Source organism: Hypanus sabinus, unplaced genomic scaffold, assembly GCF_030144855.1.
Source record: "Hypanus sabinus isolate sHypSab1 unplaced genomic scaffold, sHypSab1.hap1 scaffold_1116, whole genome shotgun sequence".
Classification (NCBI taxonomy): domain Eukaryota; kingdom Metazoa; phylum Chordata; class Chondrichthyes; order Myliobatiformes; family Dasyatidae; genus Hypanus; species Hypanus sabinus.
The window spans coordinates 35439-57555 of record NW_026779173.1 but is presented as its reverse complement, the minus strand read 5'-3'; the positions used below and the strand labels follow the sequence as shown (position 1 = coordinate 57555).

General features: G+C 45.9%; 1 long non-coding RNA gene across 1 annotated transcript; it reads right to left on the bottom strand.

Annotated features, from left to right (window-relative positions):
* Window positions 1-618: 618 nt before the first annotated feature.
* On the bottom strand, window positions 619-14003 carry LOC132386359 (uncharacterized). Its single transcript, XR_009509499.1, has 3 exons — window positions 13678-14003; window positions 6432-6569; window positions 619-5620 (listed from the first exon to the last, which is right to left on the bottom strand). It is a non-coding gene; the product is annotated as an uncharacterized LOC132386359 (long non-coding RNA).
* Between the last annotated feature and the right edge of the window lie 8114 nt (window positions 14004-22117).

Below are 22117 nucleotides of genomic sequence, written 5' to 3'. Positions count from 1 at the left end.
GTGGAGTTCGTACTGATCGGCCGCACCCACCCCCGTCTCCCTTCATTCTGCCACTGCAAACTTTGTTCTGTGATAGGGTCGTTTTAGAACCCTGTTTCCCCTTATCCTCCTCAGTACCTTTCTCCCTCACTCCCTTTCACTCATTCGCATCATCCTTCTGAGAGCCCATGCTTCAGCATGTGTGGGGTTTGAATGGAGCAATCATTTCACACACTCTTCTGCTCTCCTCGGTACTGTGCGATACCAAGTTCCTCGGCCAGTTCCTACTCTGTCACGGAGTCAAATTCTGCGTATCCAAAGTAGGACCCAATACACACGAGAAAGCCGGCCACAACCTCGTCACAGATATAGAAGGTTCCTTCCTTTCCACTGTCTGCAGTCATGCAAAACCTCACTGTCACCTCTATTAGTCTAGCAGCTTCTAATGGTGTCTTCTGTAAATCACCCCGTGTCCCCTGGGCGGGTGCCTGTTCCTCCGGCAGGGCTGAAGGGAAAGCTGAAGTTGGACAGAGAAGGGTTAGCTTCCCTTCCTCCGTTTCATATAAACCGTGAGTTATCCTCTCTGCTGAATGCACTGGGAAAGTTTCCGAGAATCATCTCTCATTCACAGCTCCAGCACTCAAATGGGCCACGTCAAAGGGACAGAATACCCTGTCACACACGCCCCACACCCCCGGCTCTAGTGTTTCCTGCCGTCCCTCCGTTACTACAGGCGCCATTGGGGCACTGGGTGTTGAAGCTTCCACCCACTCTCGGAAAAACCTGCTGGGAGGCGGGCCAATTCCCCAATAATCCTGGCTCTGACACTGTTAGTCCCGGAGTGCAGGGACAAAGGATGGCAGACGTGGCTGTACCTCATGGAGATCGACTGTAGTGGGTTCCCGGCACGGCCAGCATGGAGGTTGCTGTCTGTGCTGGGCCTTGATGAAAAGAGCAAGAAGCAAGCAGCTGGCAGGATGGGGGAGGGAGCAGAAAGAGCCCCTTACTGGGTATGGAGCTGGAGAGAGGGTTTGAGCTCGAGGTCAGGAACAGTTGGGCAGTGACTTGGCCCTCACTTCTGATCCACCAACTGGACAGTGTAGTGGTTAACGGTTGAAACACTCTATGAAATTTGGACACTACCTGACCATATCTGAACCCGGCCAAAGGCTACGATTACCTCATCAGGTGACTGAAGAGAGCAACCCGGTGTGTGATACAAGCGTCTCTTCATACGTTAAATCACCCCAATCTGCATCACCATCATCGTCCGTCCTCGCACATATCACTCCTTTCCGAGCTGAGAGTTCACTTTGCAGATTTTCCATCTGTTTTAAACACTTGCGATCAGCGCAGCCTTTCTTCTCAGCTGCCGATTTCTTCGTGACATTCGTAACAGCCGTAAATCCCGACCCTGACTTTTCCTTTCTCTAATTCTGTATCCGCCTGTTTATACTCCTCTTCAGTTTTCTCATTTTCCCTTGTTAACGCTTCACACTGAGTCTGAAACTGACTCATGTGGATCAAATTCACCGGATCCTGCACCGTCAGAATTTCTAACTCTTCCCTACACTTACACAATTCCTCCGCCAGTTTCAGTTTTTTCTCTCTTTACTTCAATTAGATCATCCAACAAACATCACATTATAACATTTTTAATCCCTTGTAATTTTTTAAATTTATTTTCACTAACTATTTTTCACAATTCTTCCTCCACAATCCCGGACCCTTGGCTGTCAAACTTTTCTAACCAGGCCTCATAATTTGACCATTTCCTTAATAATTAACGATGAAAGTAATCTCTGAAATCCTCTGAATCCCTGGGTTCTGCCTGTCCTTTCCATTTCACAGTTTAATATCCTAACGTACTGTGTGGTTCAACTCGTCACCAGGGTCCCAGACCACTTTTCTTTCTTTTCCAGTGCACCCAGGGCGCGAAAATATGTTCACCGTTCATCAACTGGAATCAGTTCGGAAACTCACTAGGCAAATCGTAATTAATCACAGCTCGCATTTTATTTTTCCTACACAAACAACAAAGTAACTACGTTGACCCCAGGCTAACAACTTAAAACATGAATTCCACTGTTCCTTCTGTACTAATACACACCCTGACCACTTCTCAAATTCACAACACTGGAACAAGGGATCCCACTGTATCCAAATGATCCATCATTTGTTCTCCAGTCCCTTCCTTGGGGGATCTTCCTTCTGATAGTTCGTCTCAGGAGTTATCACACCTTTGCATTTGAAACTCTTTACTTGTTCTGAAACAAGCCTAATTTGAAACATTTGAAACAACTCTTATCAGTTCAGAGGACGCATCTCATTCTTGTTGGCTGAGGTCCATCAGGCTGATGACTAACAGATTTCCATTGGAAGTAGTCCAAGGGCTACACAACATCATGCCAAAGGTAATTTCTTTTGTTCTCCTCCACTATGGTTCCAAACAGACAAACTGTGTCGCTCAGACTCTCAGCAGAAATATCGAGATTCCTTCTGCAGAACTGCCACTGTACGTAATACACACCTTATCTCAGAGAGACTTCAGGTTCAGAGATAACGAGATTGCTTCTGCAAACCTGACAGTGTACATAATGCACAGATTATGTGAGAGTGATTTCAGGCTTACAATGGGAACACCAGTAACTTCTTGTGTAAAGTTGATCTGATCAGGTTATCCCACAGCAATCAGTTCACAAAATGGGGGTTAAAGAGCAGCTTCACAAAATGGCAGCCTCTATTCCTTCGACCTCATGGCAAAAACACAGACAGTTGAACACTCTACTTCCACTGTCATTGACCCATTCACGTTCGATATTTTCTTGCATATGTTAATTCATTCAGACAGTGGTGTATTTTGGTGCAGAGCAGTCAGGATGGGATGTTCCTCCAGTCAGATGTGGGAACTCTGGACATCTGACAGTTTTCCGATGACTATTTGCAGGAAGTGCACCCAATCACAGCGCCGGACTGACTGGTTCAGAGAGTTGGATGTACTCAGGATCATTCGGGAGCCTGAAGATACTGTCAATGAAACATCTGAAGAGGTGGCCACACCCAGAGTACAAGCTTCGGACAGGAGAAGCGTGACCACCAGCAGAGGTAAGGGTCATTAGGAAGACAGTGCAGGGCTGTCCTGTGGGCGTTCTCCTCAGCAGAACACCTTGTTGGATACTGCTGAGTGGGTGGGGAGTTCATAGTGGAGAGAGGCCGTTCACCTGTTCAGAAAGGCCGGCAGCACTGTCCACTCTGAAGCTTAATAGGGAAGTGTACATTTTGGCCTTGTGGCAGTTATAAGAGATGATATTCTGGGAGAGAAAGGAGATTCTGTAGGTGTGGACAGGATTTAAATTAGAACTGATTTTTGCATCACAGATACAAACCATTAAACTCCAGTCCCACTAAACGTGAACATTAGCCGAGGAATGCCTCCCACGCCCAGTGACCAGAGTGCAGAACTGGGTTTGATAAACAGCAGCAGTAATTGCCGAGTTCGGCACCAACAGTCACTTTTGAACTTGATTCAGCAACTCTGATGGTGAAATATCCAGCCTGCAGCCTGTTGCCTGTTTAAATAGTTTCCCCAATGTGAACTCGGTAGTGCGTCACAAGGTGGGAGGACTGAGAGAATCTCTTCCCACATTGGGAGCAGGAGAATGGCCTCTCCCCTGTGTGGACTCGCTCATGTACCATCACTTGAGATGACCGAGTAAATGCCTTCCCACAGTCTGAACAGGTGAACGTCCTCTCTCCTGTATGAACTCGCTGGTGGGCCTGTAGCCTGGATAAGTCAGTGAATTTCTTCCCACAGTCTGAGCAGGTGAACGGACTCTCCCCAGTGTGAATTCTCTGATGCACCTTCAGTACAGATGAATGAGTGAATCCTTTCCCACTGACTGAGCAGGTAAACGGCCTCTCCCCAGTGTGAACTCGCTGATGTACCTTAGTTGAGATGACCGAATAAACCCTTTCCCACAGTCTGAACAGATGAATGGCCTCTCCCCAGTGTGACTATCTTCAGTTCAGATGACCAACTGAATCCCCTCACAGTCTGAATGATTTCTCCCCAGTGTGAATTGACTGATGTCTCTGCAGTTGCGATGAATGAGCGAATCCCTTCCCACAGTCTGAGCAGGTGAACGGCTTCTCACCAGTGTGAACTCGCTGGTGTGCATGCAGGTGAGATGAGTGAGTGAAGAGTGAATCCCTTCCCACGGTTCTTTGTCAATTCATAAGTCAAATGTCTGATGCAGTAAATCCCTTGCACAATCAATGTAGTTGAAGAACTGATCTCCAGTGAACAAATGCTGGTGTGTTCTCAGCTCACCGGTTCCAGTGGATTTCAGTGAGTTACAACAGAAAACTTCATTTCACAAAGCACTTTTCCAACTGTGATGACAAAATTCTTCATCTCCAAGGATCAACTGTGATACATTGCTAAATATCTAGTAACTCCTTAAATATCTGGGCAGAGACAGCAAACTGACTGTTTAAAGTTCCCGGACACAATTTTTGCCATTTCTAACCTGTAAAAATGATTTACAAAAGACATCAATGAATGAAAGTCATCATTCAGAGAAGTCATCCACTTATTTAGAGGCAATGAGAGTGCAGACTGTTTTCTCAATGGAGAGGAAATAATGTTGAGGAGTACGAGAATATAAAAGCAAGGATGTATTGTTGAGTATATTTAAAGTGTGGCCTCACTAGGACTATTGAGAGCAGATTCAGGCCCCTTAAGTAGAACAGATGTGCTTACATTGCAGAGCGTTCAAAGGAAGTTTACAAAAATATTTCAGGATTTATAAGGTTTGTCTGATGAAGAACATTTGATGGCTCGGGGCCTCTACTCACTGGAGTTCAGAATAATGAAGGGGCCCTCATTGAAATCTATCGAACATTGAAAAGTCTCGATAGAGTGGATGTGGAGAGTATGTTGACAAGAGTGGGGGAGTCGAAAACCAGAGGACGCAGCATCAAAATCGAGCTTTGTTCTTTCATAATGGAGATGAGGAGGAATTTCTTTAACCGGAGCGTGGTGACTCTGTGGGATTTGCTGCTATGAGTTGCTCTGGAGTCCAAGTAATTGGGTCTATTTTTGGGAAGAGGGTGATGGATTCTTGATTAGTTAGGGCAGGAAGGGATATGGGGAGAAGGCAGGAGAGTGCAGCTGAGTTGGAAATGGATCAGCTGTAATGAAATGGTGGAGCAGACTCGATGGGCCAAACGACCTCATTCTGCTCCTGTATCTGATTAATTTTCACAGCCGATATATTATGAAATAATTTTAATCTCCTTTCTGAACTCTGACATCACACTGTTACAGCGAGGATCAACCCAAGTTGGGGGAAAAACTCTCCTTCCAACTGCTCATGATGCCGGCAACTGGTCTGTCCATCTAATTGCCCAACAGTATTCCTGTCTGTGTGAGAATGGGAATTTCAATCTGTGACTTAGCTCAGGCTGATTCCTTCCATTAGTATTATTCTCTGTCCCATATTATTCCGAGCTGCGCAGTAACTGAAATGTTCCCACACAGAGAGCCTTTGCTGCTGCACAGCTGGTGTTTTGTTGATGCCGTGCTGTTTTCATGATGTTTAAACATTTAACTTTCAGACAAATACTCGGTCCATACGTTCTGAGAAAAATAAATTAGAGAAAACATTGGTATTATTTCAAGTTCTGGTCGTGTACGACAGCACTACAAAGAGCATGTGATGTTACATGGCAAACCCTGGAGAGTTTCAGATTACTCTGCCCCTCCGCACAGGTGATTGACGGTGGAGAGCCCATCAGAGGCAATGCCAATGAACATGATGGGGAGGGCAGTCCTTGTTCTCATTGGAGTGTGGCATATTTGTGATGAGAACGCTACAGGTCACTTGTTACCCAGGCCAAAGGTAATTGGTATCATTATGTACCCAAAGCGAATGGTACTAAACAAGTTCTCACAGGTAGAAAGGTCCAGATCAAGATGGAACAAAGGTGATTTCCACAAGGACTAAAGCTGATGTAAGGATTTTGTTTCCTTCTTTTCATACAGTAAAAATTGACATTTTCATTGACTGGAAGGTCAGCTCCTCAGTGCTCGGTGCCCGAGTGATCCATCTACTCCCCTTCCCTCCCCCTGCGATTCCAAATACGGCCTACGGACTAACGGGGAAAACGCTGGCCCTGTCATCAATGGCTGCCTCTTTACCCAGAAACCTACACGAAGAAGAGACCCATCTATCCGCCACGGCTCCAGCGTCTTCGCTCCTCACCAGGAAGTTCCCCGGAGCCCTCGTAGGGAGAGGGGTAAGGACTTGGACTGACCCGGGGTGCGGAGGAAAGGTGTGGCCGGTCGCGGTTCGGACGCCGGTACCGATAATAATCCGCCCGGATCCCCGCTCCAACCTGCCGCCGAGTCTCCGAGCCTTTTGTGCACCGTGCGCACGCGCGAAACTCACCGCGACCTTACGCATGCGCATGTGATCGCCTGGTCGCTGATGGCGATTTCTGGAACTGACAGGAGAAAGTCTGCAAATGCTGGAAATCCAAAGCGACTCACACAAAACGCTGCAGGAACTCAGCACCTCAGGCAGCATCTATAGAAAATTATAAAAAAATGGCGTTTTTTGGCAGAAAGCCTTCTGCAGGGCAGAGAAGCACGGGGGAAGGTGCCAGAAGAGAAATGTGGTGGGGGAGGGGAAGAGGCGAGCTGGAATTTGATGCCGGGTGGGTGGGGAAGGTCAAGAACGGGTGGGCTGGAGAATAAAGAATCTGATAGGAGAGGAGGGTGGACCAGAGAGAGGGCAGGAGGAGGGTCCCGGGAGCAGTGTAGGAAGGTGAGAAGTACAAGGTCAGAGTGGGGCATAGAAGAGGGTGACGGTAATTTGTTCTCCTGAGTGGAAATCGATGTTCATGCCATCAGATTGGAGGGTACCCAGACGGAATATAATGTGTTGCTCCTCCACGGGGAGAGGAGCTCATCTTGGCACAAGAGGAGTCCATGGATCGACACGGCGGAACAGGACTGGGAATGAAGAATTAAAATGCTTGCTGACTGGTAAGTCAGACTTGTGGAGGATGGTGCGAGGTTGCTCCTAATTGATGACTGCACCCTCAGGGTGGCGGAGCAACAACTTATATTCTGCCTTGGTACGAGTGCACCAGTCTTGTCTGTTTGAATCCAGAGCCCAAGAAAAGCTCTCTTTCGTGTCTCAGTCGTCTTTGACCCCCTGAAGAACTGTTTCTGAGTGACAGCTAAGATCCACCTGCAATTCCTCGGCCCACTTTCCCAACTGGTCCCGATCCCACTGTAACCTTAGACAACCCTCACTTTCTCCACACACCGGTTTTGGTGACATCCACAACCTCACTAATTGTTTGATCTACATTCTCCAAATAATTAACACACATCATTGTCCAGTTGTAAGCGGATGAATTTACTTTCTCTTTCATCTCCCAGGGGGACGAGACTGCCTGGATCCGGGGTGGGGGGGGGGGCAGGGAAACACGGGCTTTCAGTGTCTGAGCCGGTGAGGAAGCCGTGAGTGGCCAGTCCACAAGACAAGACAGCAGATCCCCTCGGCAATCAAACCGACCCTCATCAGACCTTTCCCCCGTGTCCAATCCCCCTCTCAGTGCGAACTCAATCGCCACTGCCACTCCTTCAATGGGGCGACTGAGTCGTGCAGACGGTGTGAAACCACCTCATTTGCCTCAGGACCATTTCCATTCCACCCATCCTCAGGCAAAGGAGCTGGTTTTAAATTTGTTTTTACATCGGTTTATTTCTGATTTTAAAAGTTGTCATTTCTGTGTACTGATGTCTGTTTGTCATCCTGAGCAGTTCTGCCTGAAGTTGTTAGGCCTGATTGTTTCTTGGTGAAATTTGACAATGGCGTCTCCCCGGGTTTGGACCTTCATGTCCGTAACCCAACAGGAACCGTCCCTGCTCCCACTCCAGGCTCAGCTGAGAGAGACTGTACTGGCACTGGAGACGGCCCAGTCCCTGACCTCCCAGACGGCACCGTTGGGTAAACCCCGTTACAACTGGTACCAGGATCTCCCAGAATATAGGACGAGCCCTTGTCTGGCATCTACTGGCTCTGAGATATCTCTACCCACCTGTACAAGTACAATACTGCCCCCCCCCCCAATCGCCGACACCTACCGACAGTGGGTCCATCACCAGGGGACACATCATGTTCTCTGGCGGCAACAAACCAGCCCGAAGACCCCGGTCTCCGGTTGGCAGCAGCTCATTGGAGGGACCCGCCATTTGGGCTCCACCTCATTCGGGGGCAGACGTTGTGGGTGGGTGAAGCTCATTTCACACTCCTGTGACCCTCTGAGTGAAGAGGTATCCCCTCATGTGCCCCATAAACTCCGCAACTTTCACCCTTTACCCCCTGTCAAGTATCTCTCTGCTGAGACTCACAGAACACAATCCCAACACTGAGTGTTTCTTCATCAAGCAGCTTTATTCTTTATTACCTGCCGGGGGTAAGTTCACCTCCATTCTCACCAGGGATGGGAGGGGACTTCAAACACAGCGTTTACAAAATATTCCTTCTGTCTCCTCGTTTCGGTCACATGTAAGAGTAAAATAATCATAATCTGATTATTATTACTCTAATGGTTATTCCATAATGTAAAACCGTATTCTCTCATCCAGATTCCAAAAATGGCTTCCTGAGGGGTTATCATTGCGGAAATGTACAATGTAAACCAGTATCCCACCATCGTCCCAGAGTCCCAAATGGCCACCGGCTTCCTGAGGGATTATCATTGTGGAACTGCTCTCCCTCCCACTTCTCTCATTCTATCTGCTGCCTCTCAAATATAGTCCATCAGGTGAGTTACATTTTCAGATTTGTCTGGTGTGTTGGTGCAACATTCTTGTCCAATTAAAGCACACATATCCCAATTTTTATCTGATATAAAGTCTCGGGTGGCTGGAAAACGATGCTGGAGAGGCAGTGACGGGAGACAAAGAAATGGTAGACATACTGAAAAAGTATGTTGTGTCTGTCTTCACAGAGGAAGACACCAGCATAATGGTGGGACTTCCGGGTGTCAGGAGCCAGAAGTGTACAAAGTTACCAGAACCAGAGTGGCCTTCCAGTTAGATAATCCAGATGGTGTACACCCCAGCTTTCTGAAAGAGGTGGATAAAAAGATTGTGGCCCCATTAGTAATGTACATTCAGGAATCACAATGTTCCGGAATGGTTCCTCAAGAATGTAATATTGCCAATGTCACACCACTTTTCAAGAAGGGAGGGAGGCAGAAGAAAGGAAACTATAGGCCAGTTAGTCTGTCCGCAGTGATTGGGAAGATGTTGGAGTCGATTATTAATGATGAGGTCTGAGAGTACCGTGTCACAAGATAAAATAGGCCACAGTCAGCATGGTTTCCTGAAGGGAAAACCTTGCCTGACAAACCTGTAGAAATTATTTTAAGAAATAACAAGCAGGACAGACAAAGGAGAATCGATTGATGATGTTCACCTGGATTTTCAGACGGCTTCTGACATGATGCCACACACGAAACTGCGTTAACAACCCACGAGCCCATGGTATTACCGGAAAGATTCCAGCATGGACAAAGCCGTGGCTGACTGAGAGGAAGCAAAGAGTGGGTATAAACGGAGCCTCTTGATGAGTGGGTTCCACAGTCGTCTGTGTTGGGACTGATACTCTTTCTGTTAAATGTCGGTGATGTGCATGATGATATTGATAACCTTGCTGCAAAGTTTACAGGTGCTATGAAGATGGTTGAGGGTCAGGTCGTTTTGAGGAAATAGAGAGACTATGGAAGGTCTTCAACAGATGAGGAGAATGGGCGAAGAAGTGAGAGATGGAATACAGTGTCAGCAAAGGGTATCAGCATGCACTTTGGTAGAAGAAATGAAAGGGCTGACTATTTTCCAAATACTTCCTAAAGGTCAATTTGCAGATTGAGTCTGTGGTGAAGAAGGCAAATGTAATGTCAGCATTCATTTCAAGAGGAATAGAATATAAACGCAGGGATGTAATGTTGAAATTTTTGTAAGCACTGGTGAGGCCTCACTGGGAGTACTGTGAGCAGTTTTGGACTCCGTATCTGAGAAAAAGATGTGCAGAAACTGGAGAGTATCCAAAAGAGGTTCACGTAAATGATTCCCAAATTAAATATGTTGTCATATGAGGAGTATTTGATGGCTCTGGGCCTGTGTTGAGTGGAATTCAAAAGAATGAGAGCAGACCTTATTGAAATATATCAAATAGTGAAAGGATTAATAGAGTGGATATGGACAGGATGTTTCCTATTTTGGGACAGTCTAAGACCAAAGGACACAGCCTCAGAATAGAGGGGTGTCTTCAGAATGGAGATGAGGGGGAATTTCTTTAGCCAGAGAGTAATGAATCTATGGATAGTGAATCATAGGCAGCTGTGGAGGCCAAATCTTCATGTACATTTAAGGCAGAGGTTGATAGTTTCTTGATTGGTCAGGGCATGATGGGCTACCAGAAGAAGGCAGGAGATTGGGGCCAAGAGGGAAATTGGATCCGCTAAAATGAAATAGCGGAGAAGACTCGATGGGCCAAATGGCCTAATTCTGCTCCTATATCTGATGGTCTTATAGCAATCTCTCATTTAACATCAGCAAGAGCCAGGAGCTAATTATTGACTTCAGGAGGAGGAACCAGGAGATCTGTGAGCCGGTCCTCATCAGAGATCAAAGGCGGAGAGGGTCAGCAACCTTAAATTCCTCAATGGCATCACTTTCCAGGATGTGTCTTGAACCCAGCATGGAAGTGTAATTACGAAGAAAGCACAGCAACATCTCCATTTCCTTAGAAGCTTGCAAAGATTCAGCATGACATCTACAACCTTGACTAACTTCTGCAGGTGTGTGTGGAGAATATGTTCAGTGGTTACATCATGGCCTGGTATGGAAACACCAAAGCGCTTGAAAGGAAAATCCTGCAGAAAGTAGTGGATACGGCCCAGTACATCATGGGTAAAACCCTCCCCACCACTGCGCACTTTTCTCTGGTGCGCTGTCATAGGAAAGCTACAACTATCATCTAGGAACCCACCAAGTGAAACATGATCTCTTCTCACTGATGCCATCAGGAAGAAAGTGCAGGAGTCTCTGGACCCACACCACCAGGTTCAGGAACTGTTATCACCCTTCAAACATCAGGTTCTTCAAACAGAGGAGATAATCTTACTCAAATTCAATTGCTCCATCACTGAACTGTTCCTATAACCCATGGACACATTCACGGATTCTTCATCACCTGCTCATGCTAATTATTTATTTATTTATTTTTTCTTTTGTATTTGCACAGTTTGTTGTCTTTTGCACAGTGTATTTTGTCTACAATGCTGGGTTCGGGCTTTCATTGATTCAATCATGATTCTTTGATTTACTGAGTTTGTCCGAAAAAAAATCTCAGGATTGAACATGGTGACATGCGTAAAAATCGATAATAAACTTACTTTGTAAATTTTGAATTCTACATTTAAATTACTCTCTCAAACACACATGTGCTTTGTAATTTCTAAAGGTTCAGCATCGACTGGCTAAATGATTTGGCTCTGATCAGAAGGATCGTCCCATCACAATGACCCCTCTTCTGAGGTACCCCAGCTACAGGAAAGATTCCTGAATCAAACTGGGATCACTGTTTCAAGCGTGCACGCACACACACAGACACACAGCTGTGATGAAGAGCTTTGAGGGGGTTGGTCCTGACTAGAATCAACTCCTGTCTGTGCATGGACCTGGACCCAGTGCAATTTGCCGATCACCACAATCTGTCTACAGCAGATGCAATCTCACTGACTCTCCACTCAGCCTTAGATCACCTGGACAATAGCAATACACAAGTCAGGCTGCTGATTACAGCTCAGCGTTCAACACAATCAGACCCTCAATTGTAATCAACAAGCTCCAAAACCTGGGCCTCTGTACCTCCTTCTGCAACTGGATCCTCACCAGGAGACCCCAGTTTGTGTGGATCAGAAATAACATCTCATCCTTGCTGACAATCAACACCGGCACACCTCAACAATGCGTGCTCAGCACTCTCTACACCACGTCTGTGTGTCTAGGCTCATCTATAAACTTGCTGATGACACAACTATTGTTGGTGGAATTTCAGACGGTGATGAGGAGGAGTACAGGAGTGAGATAGATCAGCAAGTTGAGTGGTGTCACAGCAACAACCTTGCACTCAGCATCATGAAGACAAAGGAATTGATTGTGGATTCAGGAAGGGGAAGTCGAGGGAACACACACCAGTCCTCATCGAGGGATCAGAAGTGAAATGGGTGAGCAGTTTCCATTTCCTGCCTGTCAACATCTCTGAGGAACTATCCTGGGCCCAACATATTGATGCAGTTACAATGAAGGCACAACATCGGCTATATTTCATTTGGAGACTGAGGGGAATCAGTCTGTCACTAAAGACACTTGCAAATTTCTACAGATGTACTGTGGAGAGCATTCTAACTGGTTGCATCACTGCCTGGTGTAGAGAGGCCACTGCACAGGATCGGAAAATGCTGCAGAAAGTTGTAAACTCAGCCAGCTCCTTCATGGGCACCACAGCATCCAGGACACATTCAAAAGATGAGGCCACAAAAAGGTGGCATCCATCATTACGGACCCCCATCACCCAGGACATGCCTTCGGCTCATTGCTACCATCAAGGAGGATGTACAGGACCGTGAAGAGACACTCAATGTTTCAGGAACAGCTTCTTCCCTCCACCGTCAGATTTGTAAATGGACAATGAACTCTAGAATACTTCCTCAGTATTTTCCCTCACGTTTGCCACTACATTTCAAATTTAATTTTATAAATACTTGTTCTAATTTATAGTTTTTATTACTATGTATTGCAATGTACTGCAGACACAAAGGAACAAATTTCACCACATACGCCACTGATATTAAACCTGATTCCGATACACAAACACACACAGCTGGGCTCAGACATACAACACTCCCATATTCCTCCCTTTGTGATCCCCTGCTTGCTCCGTGGCCCCCGGTATGAAGCTCAAACTGTTGCAACACCTGCCCTTTAAATTCATGGCTGAGGCTGCGTTGTGTCTGTTCACTGTTTGAGTTCGATATTAAATGAAGAGCATTGAATGGGAAGTAAGGTTTGAATAGAAGAATAAAGATCTCCTCTGAAGGTATATGGGGTCCTGGTGAGAGCGTACATGGAACACTGTGCACAGGTCTGGTCTCCCTCCCGGAGTCAGCCTGTGGGATGAAGGGAATGAAGAAATTTCCCAGATTGATTTAGGAGGTGAGGTAGTGTCCTCGGAGAGATTATACTGACCGGGCCTGTCTCAAAATTAGAGAAATAAAAGGCCGTCTGACTGAGACAGACAGAGTCTCACAGGGTATTGACAGTGTTGAGGGAGAAATGATGTTTCCTTTGGCTGTGGTGAGGAATGGGGGGTCACAGAATCCGAGTACACCTCAGCACGACTGAAATGAGGAGGAATTTCCTCATCCAGAGGGCAGTGAAACTTTGGAATTTTCTCCACAAGGTTTCTAAATTTGAAGGACAAATTTTAGGGCTCTGCGATGCTGGGAACGTTGCGCGAAAGTGCGCTGAGGTCAAAGATCAGGCATGTTCTGTGTGAAAGGCGGAAAAGACGGAAAGTCCGTTTATTTGTTTCTAAAGTCCGAGTTTACCTTTGCGCCTGGTTCTCCCTTGACCTTCAGCCTGTCCTTTTGCACAGGGGAGCGCTCACACACCGGGGTTCCATCGGCAGCCGCTGCGGGCCTGCTCCCGTATCCCAGCAGCAGGAGACAGGACCGGGAGGAAACTCCGGACAACAGGCCCCGATCCACGGCGGGGAAAGACCGGGCTCCCCCTGTGTGGCTGAAACATCTCACGGAATCTGCGCCCGAATCTTCACCTCCGCCATCGGAGGCTGTTGCAGCCTTTACCCGGGGAGCTGCTCCCAATCTCGGGTCTCTCACCGGGTCCACTCGTTCCCGGTTCCAAACTTCGGTCCGCCCAGAGCCCCGCCCACTGACACTCCTCAGCCAATGGAGGCCAGAGTCTCCCAGCGGTGGTCTCTGATTGGCTGTGAGTGTGTCCGAGGGCGGGCTGCTGCCGGTTGCTGGATATGTCAGTCAAGGTTTGATATCAGAAACAAAACAAGTTTCCAAGGTTTCTTATTGCTGTGTTTGCATTTATGGATATAACATTTGCTGTAAATTAACAAAATATTTATGATAAAGAAATGATCCCTGTAAGATTTGGCATTACTAGTAAACCCAGATAAGACATTTTCAAAACAAAAAATAAATTCCACATTAATATATTGATCTATAAATTGACAAACATCAACCCAAAATGTTTTAACATATTCACAATCCCAAAACAGATGAAATGAATTCTCTGGTTATAAACCACAAACATAACAGTAAGTTTCAATATCAGAATTAACCCGTCAAATAAACACTATTTGGATAATATCTATGTATAGTTTTAAATAAGCCCCAAATACTCCTCCACCTCAGATTCCCCAAGCGACTATTCCAAAAACTAACAGAGTACATATAAGTCGCCACATACAACTCCTACAAACATACAGAGCAAAGCTACAGAACGGTAACTATATCTGGATCACTGAAAGATCAGCCAGAGTGCAGAAGACCACAAACTTCGCCAATGCAAATAAACAACGAGAACATGAAATAACCGCAGCGACTGCCGATAGATGTCCGGTGCTCTCAGCGCTCCCCGTTCAATCTGACAGGATAAGAAACAGTGAGGCGCAAAGGTAAACTCGTGTTTCAGAAAATAAGAAATGGAGAAGGCGTGGCCATTCGGCCCCTTGCGCCTCTTCTGCCCTTCACTCAGAACATGCTTGACTTTTGACCTCAGCACCACTTTCCTGCAACTTCCCATCACCGCTGAGCCCCTGGATATGTCTATTCAATTTAGAAATCTTGTGGAGATAATTGCAATGATTCACTGCACTCTGGGTGAGGAAATTACTCCTCATCTCAGTCCTGCTGAATTGTTCTCGGATTTTGAGTCTGTGCCCGCTGGTTCCACACATTATGGGAAACATCATTCCAGCCCTTCCGCTGTAAATATCCTGTGAGATTGTATTTCTCTAATTCTGAGACAGGAATGCGATCTGTCTCTGTCAAACCACCTCTTATTTCACTCATTTTGAGACAGTCCCAGTACGATGATTTGTTGTGCGAGCCTCTCTATGACAGCAGGTGAGTGCAGTTGTCCTGTGTTGTTCCCCAGCCTGATGGTTGAGGGGTAGTAACTGTTCCTGACCCTGGAGGGGCGAGTCCTGAGGCTCTTGTACCTTCTACCTGATCACAGCAGTGAGAAAAGAGCCTGCCTGTGTGGTGAGCCTGATCACAGCCGCCCGTATCACCGTCCCCTCTGGCCTGCCCTATCCGGGACCAAAGGTATTGTGGAGAGTAAATGTGGTACTCTGTCGAGTATCACTGTGATCCGTCCCCTCTGGCCTGCCCTATCCGGGACCAGAGGGATTGTGGAGAGTAAATGTGGTACTCTGTCGAGTATCACTGTGATCCGTCCCCTCTGGCCTGCCCTCTCCGGGACCAAAGGGATTGTGGAGAGTAAATGTGGTACTCTGTCGAGTATCACTGTGATCCGTCCCCTCTGGCCTGTCCTATCCGGGACCAAAGGTATTGTGGAGAGTAAATGTGGTACTCTGTCGAGTATCAGTGTGACAAGTGTCCTCTTCATCCGCTCCGTCCGCACGATCCTGTTACCCGTTCTGGGTTCTTCGTTGGGACCCGAACTCCATCTCCTCACTACCGGATCTCTGTGCACACTCTCGCTTTTCCCCAGCCCCGTTAAAGAGTCAATTGCGCTCCACATTCATCAGAATTTATGTCACTCTGGGGCCAGGTCTGACACGGTAAATTGAGATTAGTTAACTTACAGGAGTGGGCAGGCTTGGGTCTGAGAAGGTTTAGAAAAGTCTGCACTGCCAGCTGGACACACTGATCTGTCCAGGGGTTTGCCGGCATTGGACTCACATGTATCCTTAAAACGAGCTGGAAAGTACGCAAGGGATTCTCCTTTTTTCTGTAGTTATCGGGTAAATTCACCAAAATCCGCATGCAGTCGGGCTGTCATTCAAATGGGTTCCCTTACCTCAGTGACCCACCGTGCCGTGGCTTGTATTACATCAGCCCCTCTGGTGGCTCCCGGTCACCTTCGGGCATCTGCCTGGGAAAGGGGAACCCACTCCCTGTCCCTGCTCGAGGGGTTCCATATATAACCCTGAGGGGTGGCACAAGTCCCCGGGCAGGGTCTGGCAAGGGGAACCCACTCCCTGTCCCTGTCCGAGAGGTTCCATATATAACCCTGAGGAGTGGCACAAGTCCCCGGACAGGGTCTGGAAAGGGGAACCCACTCCCTTTTTCAATGAATTCAGGTAAAGCCCCTGGTCAGGACGGTTAAACTGCTGAATGTTTAAAGTCCTTTTCTTCTATACTCGCTCCTTAGCTTTGTAAAATTTTTAAAGATGCGTTAACTGTAGATAAATAACCACAATCTTTTTATGGTGCCTCCATTAATCCAATTGTTAAAAAAGATAAAGACCCCACTGAATTTGCATCCTATCGGCCAATATCCTTGCTGAATACGGATTCTAAGATTTTTACCAAAATTTTGGCCACTACATGAGAAAATGTATTATCTCAAATTATCTCTGAAGATCAGACCGGATTTATTAAAATCTGGTATACATCTTTTAACATTAGAAAATAAATTAATATAATTTATACTTCTTCATCTAAAATACTAGAATGCCATTTCTTTAGGTGCTGAAAAAGCGTTTGATAGAGTTGAATGGCTATATTTATTTAATACATTGCAGAATTTTAATTTTAGCTTGAAATTTATATCATGGATTAAATTAATGTATTATAAACCTTTGGCTTCACTTCTTACCAATAATCAAAGATCTCCTTTTTTTCAGTTGTCCCGTGGTACGAGGCAAGGCTGCCCTTTAAGTCCTCTATTATTTGACATTGCTTTGGAACCTTTAGCTGTTGCCATTCGTGAATCACCTAATATTTTTGGTATTACCCGTGGGTAAGGGACTTATAAGTTATTATTATATGCTGATGATTTGCTACTATACATATCTGACCCTGAGAGATCTATTCCTGCTATTTCATCCTTGCTTGCTCAGTTTTGTTAGCTTTTCTGGCTACAAGCTGAATTTTAATAAGAGTGCATTATTTCCATTAAATATGCAAGTTCCAATTTATAAACACTTACCATTTAAAGTTGTCACAGATCATTTTACTTATTTGGGTATTAAAATTAGCAAGAAACATAAGGGTTTATTTAAAGTTAATTTTTTACCTTTAATTGAACAAATCAAGCAACTTGTTACCAGGTGGTCCCCATTATCTCTGTCATTGGTTGGTCGAATTAATACTATCAAGATGATAGTATGACCCAAATTTTTATATTTAATCGAGGCATTACCAATTTTTATTCCTAAATCTTTTTTTGATATTATTGATTGCAAAATATTTCATACATATGGCAGAATAAAAATCCTAGATTAAGTAAGAAATATTTACAGAAGATTAAGTAGGAAGGTGGTTTGGCTTTGCCAAACCCAAGATTTTACTACTGGGCAGTTAACATCCGATAGTTAATAGCTTGGACACGAGAATTGGTCGTAGTACCTTGCCCACAATGGGTAAATTTGGAGTGTAAATCTGTACAAGACTTCTCATTGTTTTCTATTTTAGGATCTTTGCCTCCTTTTGCTTTATCTAAACCAAATAAACAAATAACTAATCCTGTAGTTAAATATACAGTAAGAATATGTTTTCAATTTCGTAAATTCTTCAGCTTGAATAAGTTTATCTTATCAACCCCTATTATATCTAACTTTTTGTCCAGCCCTCTTTTAAGGACCAAGCCTTTGTGTTATGGAAAACAAAAGGTATAACATGTTTTTGTGATCTATTTTTAGATAACAGTTTTATGTCCTTTGAACAGCTATCCAGACTGAAACTCATATTTTTTTTAAGATACTTGCAAGTTTGAAATTTCTTGAATGTTAGTCTTTTCTGAAATTATGTCCAATGGACATTACAGAAAAAAATTCAGGCTCTGAATCCTTGCCAGAAGGGTTTAGTAGCCATCATTTATAATACGATCATGAAAATACAGCCAGGAGTATCAGAAAAAATTAAGAAGGAATGGGAAAAAGAACTTCATTGTCTTATACTCACAGGGCAGTGGGAGAACATTTTACAATTAATCAATTCTTCTTTTATTTGTGCTAAACATGCCTGATACAATTTCAGGTTGTTCATAGGGCTCACATGTCCAAGGATAAACTCGCTCTATTTTATTCTTATGTTAATCCAGCCTGTCACAGATGTCATTCTGAAGTCGCTTTATTGACCTACATGTTCTGGTCTTGCCCATGTTTGCAAAATTATTGGAAAGATATTTTTGGTATTATTTCAACAGTTCTGAATATCAAATTGCAACCACATCCTTTTACTGCAATTTTCAGTTTACCAATGGTGGATAATAGTCGTTTATCCACCCCCCCCCCCAGCTTGGCGGATAATTGCATTTGTTACATTAATGGCTAGAGGATCTATCCTATTGAATTGGAAAAAAATTAATCCTCCAACGATATTTCAGTGGTTTTCTCAAACTATTTCTTGTTCACGTTTAGAAAAAAATTACAAGTGTTGTCTTTGACCCTTCAGTTAAATATGAAGAAACTTGAAGACCATTTATTCAACATTTTCATATGAGCTAAACTGACTTTTCCTGAACCTGACTTTTATTGTCCTTAATTATTTGGATGGAGGTGCGGAGTTATTGACGCTACTGTGTATAGTTGATATAATGCAATGGCCCATGTCGGTTAGGATTTTTTTCATTTTTTTTGGGGGGAGGGGTTCTTATTTTCTCCATTTTTTGTAACCACCATGAGTTTGGGAGGTTATTATCATCTATTTGTATTTTTACCTTAACCTATTAATTATGTACTCTCAAGCTCTTTGTATTCATGTTTCATTTATGTTTGTTTAAAATCTAGAAAAAGATTTAAAAAGGACTATTCTGTGGAAAGGATGGAATAGGCGCCACGGGCCGAATGGCCAGACATGTTCCTGTTGGTTATTTTCTAACGCACGAGTTTACCTTTGCGCCTTGTTCTCCCTTGGTTTTCAGCCGTTCGGATTGCACAGGGGAGCGGTGAGAGCTCCGGAGATCCACCGGCAGCCGCTGCGGGGCAGCTCCCGTCTCCCGGCAGGAAGGGACAACAGGCCCCGATCCTCGGCGGGGAAAGGCCGGGCGCCTCCGTGTAGCTGAAACATCTCACGGAATCTCCGCCGGTCGCTTCAGCTCTGCCTTCGAAAGGATTCACGACCCGCCGGTGGTGCAGCCGAAACCCGAGGCGCAGCTCCCGGTCTCCGGCCCACTCGGTCCCGGTCCAAACAGCGTCCCGCCCACTGACACCCCTCAGCCAATGGAAGCATCCCTCTCCCAGCGGTGATCGCTGACTGGCTGTGTGTGTGTGAGAACGGGCTGCTATTGGGAGCTGGAGATGTCAGTCACAGTTTGTTTCCAGAATTAAAGGAAAATCCCCGAAACTCAAATTTCAAAGTAAATATTATCAGAGTACAGATAAATCACTACGTTCCACCCGGAGAAGCATTTTCCTGCAGACATACTTAGAAAAAGTGTAGAATAGTAACGATAACAGAAGCAGGCAGTGAAAGATCAGCCAGAGTGCTTAAGGTAACAAACTGTGCAAAAACAGAGAAACACCGATAAAATAACAAGAGCATGAAATAACCGCAGCGGCTGCTGATGGATCTCCGGAGCTCTCACCGCTCCCCTGTGCAATCCGACAGGCGGAAGGCCAAGGGAGAACAAGGCGCAAAGGTAAACTCGTGATTTAGGAAATAAGAAACAGGAGCAGGGGTTGCCTTTCGGCCCGTTGCGCCAGTTCGGCCTTTCACTCCGATAATGGCTGATCTTTGACCTCAGGGACACTTTCTTGCAATGTTCCCATCTTCGCTCCGCCCTTCAATATTCCTTGTGAATTTAGAAACCTTGTGGGGAAAAAATCCAAAGATTCGCTGCACTCCTCATCTGCGACCTGTCAGACGACATCGGATTCTGAGTCTGTGACCTTATTCAACACCCAGTGAAGAAAAACGCCATTCCTGCCCCACTCTGTCAATACCCTGTGAGACTGTGTCTGTCTCACTCAGACCACCTCTTATTTCTCCAATTTTGAGACAGGCCCAGTCAATGTAATCTCTCTGAGGACACTACCTCACCCCCCAAATCAATCTCTGAAACCTTCTCCTCATTCCCTTCATCCCACAGGCTGTCTCCAGGAGGGAGACCAGACCAGTGCACAGTGTTCCATGTACGCTCTCACCAGGACCCCATATACCTTCAGAGGAGATCTTTATTCTTCTATTCAAACCTTCCTTCCCATTCAATGCTCTTCATTTAATATCAAACTCAAACAGTGAACAGACACAACACAGCCTCAGCCATGATTTTAAAGGGCAGGTGTTGCAACAGTTTGAGCTTCATACCGGGGGCTACGGAGCAAGTAGGGTGTCACAAAGGGAGGAATGTGAGAGTGTTGTATGTCTGAGCCCAGCTGTGTGTGTTTGTGTGTGACAGAAGGCTCACTGATCCTCGGGCTGTTCCCAGGATGCTCTGGAAAATAGACAGCGATTGCTGCTGGAAGATCATCAACTCGGGGAAAGACGCCCGAAACTTTTTGGCCTGCCATCACATCGAGATGTCCGGAGAGCAGCGGTTCCCAACCTGAGATCCACGGTTACTGGTATTGGTCCTTGGCATTAAAAAAAGTTTGCGAAGCCCAGTCGTACAGGAATGCTGCCTACTGACACATTCCAGACGACAGGGACACCATTGGAACTACAGGGGTCCTCTACACTGGACAGGGAGAGGCCGGGTTGGCTGAGGAAGCCTCACAGTTATGGTAGTAGTGAACCACCCCAGGGGGCACATGGCTTCTCCTTTCATCTCAGGACTTCAATCGTCTTCCAGGGGAATGTCCTTCCGACCGCATGGATGAGGCCTATGGAGATTCAGCTGACGTTTTTGTCGCACTGGAATTTTACAAGATGGGGTTGCCAGCCATACGGCCAACCGTCCTCCGCTCGTAGCCGGGCTTAGACAGTCCATGGATGCGTTTTCGTATCTGTTGTCTGTTTAATGTGTTTTTGATCCCACACTCAACATAGAAAAGGCCAGAATTTCCACTGAACACATCCAGCAAAACCACGTTGATTCCCTGAGCAAACATGAGGAAGTCTGCAGATGCTGAAATTCAAGCAACACACACAAAATGCTAGTGGAACGCAGCAGGCCAGGCAGCATCTATAGGAAGAAGAACTGTCGACGTTTCGGGCCGAGACATTTCGTCAGGACTAACCGAAAGGAAAGATATTAAGAGATTTGAAAGTAGGAGGGGGAGGCGGAAATGCGAAATGATAGGAGAAGACCGGAGCGGGTGGGATGAAGCTAAGAGCTGGAAAGGTGATTGGCCACAGGGATACAGAGCTGGGGAAGGGAAAGGATCATGGGACGGGAGGCCTAGGCAGAACGAAAGGGGAAGGGAGCACTGGAAAGAGATGGAGAACAGGCAGTGATGGGGAGAGGGAGAGAGAAAAAAAAAGACGAACAACTAAATATGTCAGGGATGGGGTAAGAAGGGAAGGAGGGGCATTAACGGAAGTCAATGTTCATGCCATCAGGTTGGAGGCTACCCAGGCGTTGTTTCTCTTGGCTTCATCTTGACAGTAGAGGAGTCCATGGATAGACATATCAGAATGGGACTGGGACGTTGAATTAAAATGTGTGGCCACTGGGAAATCCAGCTTTCTCTGGCGGACAGAGCGTAGGTGTTCAGCGAAACGGTCTCCCAGTCTGCGTCGGGTCTCACCAATATACAAAAGGCCACACCGGGAGAACCGGACGCACTATACCACACCAGCTGTCCTGACGAAGGGTCTCGGCCCGAAACGTCGACAGTGCTTCTCACTACAGATGCTGCCTGGCCTGCTGTGTTCCACCAGC